This window comes from Arachis hypogaea, chromosome 2, assembly GCF_003086295.3.
Source record: "Arachis hypogaea cultivar Tifrunner chromosome 2, arahy.Tifrunner.gnm2.J5K5, whole genome shotgun sequence".
NCBI classification, from domain to species: Eukaryota; Viridiplantae; Streptophyta; class Magnoliopsida; order Fabales; family Fabaceae; genus Arachis; species Arachis hypogaea.
The window spans coordinates 40536380-40540482 of record NC_092037.1 but is presented as its reverse complement, the minus strand read 5'-3'; the positions used below and the strand labels follow the sequence as shown (position 1 = coordinate 40540482).

At 34.7% G+C, this 4103-nt stretch overlaps 1 non-coding gene across 1 annotated transcript; it reads right to left on the bottom strand.

The window, feature by feature from the left end:
• Positions 1 to 3649: 3649 nt before the first annotated feature.
• On the bottom strand, positions 3650 to 3757 carry LOC112766218 (small nucleolar RNA R71). The gene has a single exon (XR_003184193.1). It is a non-coding gene; the product is annotated as a small nucleolar RNA R71 (small nucleolar RNA).
• Positions 3758 to 4103: the final 346 nt, after the last annotated feature.

Here is a 4103-nt window from a genome sequence, read left to right as displayed (position 1 = left end):
TTTAGGTAGTTTTTAGTAGGATCTAGCTACTTTTAGGGATGTTTTTTTAGTTTTTATGCAAAATTCACATTTCTAGATTTTACTATGAGTTTGTGTATTTTTCTGTGATTTCAGGTATTTTCTGGCTAAAATTGAGGGACCTGAGCAAAAAATCTGATAGGAGGCTGAAAAAGGACTACAGATGCTGTTAGATTGTAACCTCCCTGCACTCAAAATGGAATTTCTCGAGCTACAGAACTTTTAATGGTGCGCTCTCAATTGCGTTGGAAAGTAGACATCCAGGGCTTTCCAGAAATATATAATAGTCCATACTTTATTCGAGTTTAGACGATGCAAACTGGTGTTCAACGCCAGTTCCATGCTGCATTCTGGAGTAAAACACCAGAAACATGTCACAAACCAGAGTTAAACGCCAAAAACATGTTACAACTTGGCGTTTAACCCCAAGAGAAGCCTCTACACGTGTAAAGCTCAAGCTCAGCCCAAGCACACACCAAAGTGGGCCCCAGAAGTGGATTTCTGCACTAAGACTTATTTCTGTAAACCCTAGTAACTAGTCTAGTATAAATAGGACTTTTTACTATTGTATATGGATCATTGGACGAGCTTTTGGAACATCTTTGATTATTGTTAGTCCTTAGACATTGGAGGCTGGCCTCACGGCCATGCCTACCTTATTTTCACTTATGTATCTTCAACGGTGGAGTTTCTACACACCATAGATTAAGGTGTGGAGCTCTACTATTCCTCGAGTATTAATGCAATTACTATTGTTCTTCTATTCAATTCAGCTTATTCTTATTCTAAGATATTCGCTGCACTTCAACATTATAATGTGATGATCCGTGACATTCATCATCATTCTCACCTATGAACACGTGCCTGACAACCACTTTCGTTCTACCTTAGATCGAGCGCGTATCTCTTGGCCTCCATTCTGAAAGATCAGAGTCTTCGTGGTATAAGCTAGAATTGTTGGCGGCCATTCCTATGATCCAGAAAGTCTAAACCTTATCTGTGGTATTCCGAGTAGGATCTGAGATGGGATGACTGTGACGAGCTTCAAACTCGCGAGTGTTGGGCGTAGTGACAGACGCAAAAGAATCACTGGATTCTATTCCAACATGATCGAGAACCGACAGATGATTAGCCGTGCTGTGACAGCGCATTTGGACCATTTTCACTGAGAGGATGGGAAGTAGCCATTGACAATGGTGATGCCTTACATACAATTTACCATAGAAAGGAGTAAGAATGGTTGGATGAAAGCAGTAGGAAAGCAAAGATGCAGAAGGAACACAGTATCTTCATGCGCTTATCTGAAATTCCCACCAATGAATTACATAAGTATCTCTATCTCTATTTTATGCTTTATTTTTCTTTATATTCGAAGACCATTATAACCATTAGAATCCACCTGATTGAGATTTACAAGATGACCATAGCTTGCTTCAAGCCGACAATCTCTGTGTGATCGACCCTTACTCATGTAAGGTTTATTACTTGGACGACCCAGTGCACTTGCTGGTTAGTTGTGCGAAGTTGTGAAGAAAAGTGATATTACAATTGTGCGTACCAAGTTGTTGGCGCCATTGAGATCACAATTTCGTGCACCAAGTTTATGGCGCTGTTGCCGGGGATTGTTTGAGTTTGGACAATTGACGGTTCATCTTGTTGCTCAGATTAGGTAATTTTCTTTTCAAAAAGTTTTCAAAAATCTTTTGAAAATTTTTTATTTGTTTTCGTTTTTCCAAAAAGAAATTTTCGAAAAATCCAAAAAAATTAATAAAATCAAAAAAATAAAAAATAAAAAAAATCATTTTTGTGTTTCTTGTTTGAGTCTTGAGTCAATTTTTAAGTTTGGTGTCAATTGCATGTTTTTAAAATTTATGCATTTTTTTTCAAAAAATTAATGCATTGCATTCTTCATGATCTTCAAGTTGTTCTTGGTAAGTCTTCTTGTTTGATCTTCATATTTTCTTGTTTTGTGTCTTTTGTTGTTTTTCATATGCATTTTTGAATTCATAGTGTCTAAACATGAAAATTTTCTAAGTTTAGTGTCTTGCATGTTTTTCTTTTCTTGAAAATTTTCCCAAAATAAGTTCTTGATGTTCATTATGATCTTCATAATGTTCTTGGTGTTCATCTTGACATTCATAGTGTTCTTGCATGCATCATTGGTTTTGATCTAGAATTTTCATGTTTTGGTCATATTTGTATTTTTCTCTCTCCTCATTAAAAATTCAAAAATAAAAAAATTTTGAAATCTTTGGGTTGACTTAGTCAAAAAATTTTAAAATAAGTTGTTTCTTGTCAGTCAAGTTAAAATTTCAATTTTAAAAATCCTACCTTTTCAAAATCTTTTTCAAAAATTAAATCTTTTTCATTTTTCTTATTAATTTTCGAAAATTTTAAAAAATTGATTTTCAAAATATTTTTCTTAATTTTATTTCATAATTTTCGAAAACTTTACTAACAATTAATGTGATTGATTCAAAAATTGGAAGTTTGTAACTTTCTTGTTAAGAAAGGTTCAATCTTTAAATTTTAGGATCATATCTTTTAGTTTCTTGTTAGTCAAGTAATCAATTTTAATTTTAAAAATCAAATCGTTTTCAAAACAAATTTCAATCATATCTTTTTAATCATATCCTTTCAAACATATCTTTTTCAAATCATATCTTTTTCAAAATCAATTTCAAAAATCTTTTCTAACTCCTTATCTTTTCAAAATTGATTTTCAAATCTTTTTCAACTAACTAATTAACTTTTTGTTTGTTTCTTATCTTTTTCAAAACCACCTAACCACTTTTTTCTCTCTAATTTTCAAAAATCACCATCCTCTTTTTTAAATTTAAATTTTATTTTTTCTCTTAATTTTCGAAAATCACTAACCATTTTTCAAAAACAATTTTCGAAAACTCCTCTCTCTCACCTCCTTCTATTTATTTATTCATTTACTAACTCTTCTCTTCATCTAAAAATTCCAACTCTCTCTCCTCTAGGTTCGAATTTTTCTCCTCCCTCTTTTATTCTTTTCTTCTTCTACTCACATAAAGGAATCTCTATACTGTGACATAGAGGATTCCTCTTCCTTTTCTGTTCTCTTCTTTTTCATATGAGCAGGAATAAGGACAAGGACATTCTTGTTGAAGCAGATCCTGAACCTGAAAGGACTCTGAAGAAGAAGCTAAGAGAAGCTAAAGCACAACAATCCAGAGAAAACCTTACAGAGAATCTTGAAAAAGAAGGAGACATGGCCGAACCCAATACTAATGCAAGGAGGATGCTTGGTGATTATACTACACCTACTTCCAACTTTTATGGAAGAAGCATCTCAATCCCTGCCATTGGAGCAAACAATTTTGAGCTGAAGCCTCAACTAGTTGCTCTAATGCAACAGAACTGCAAGTTTCATGGACTTCCATCAGAAGATTCCTATCCGTTTTTAAATGAGTTCTTGCAGATTTGTGATACTATTAAGACTAATGGAGTAAATCCTGAAGTCTATAGGCTCATGCTATTCCCTTTTGCTGTAAGAGACAGGGCTAGAACATGGTTGGACTCACAACCTAAAGATAGCCTAGACTCTTGGGATAAGCTGGTCATGGCCTTCTTGGCCAAGTTCTTTCCTCCTCGAAAGCTAAGCAGGCTTAGAGTGGATGTTCAGACCTTCAAGCAAAAAGATGGTGAATCCCTCTATGAAGCTTGGGAAAGATACAAGCAATTGACCAAAAAGTGTCCTTCTGACATGCTTTCAGAGTGGACCATTTTAGATATATTCTATGATGGTCTATCTGAGTTCTCTAAGATATCACTGGACCATTCTGTAGGTGGATCCATTCACCTAAAGAAAATGCCTGCAGAAGCTCAAGAACTCATTGACATGCTGCAAATAACCAATTCATGTACACCTCTGAGAGGAATCCTATGAGTAATGGGACGCCTCAGAGGAAGGGAGTACTTGAAATTGATGCTCTGAATGCCATATTAGCTCAGAACAAAATGTTGACTCAGCAAGTCAACATGATTTCTCAGAGTCTGAATGGATTGCAAAATGCATCCAACAGTACTAAAGAAGCATCTTCTAAAGAAGACGCTTA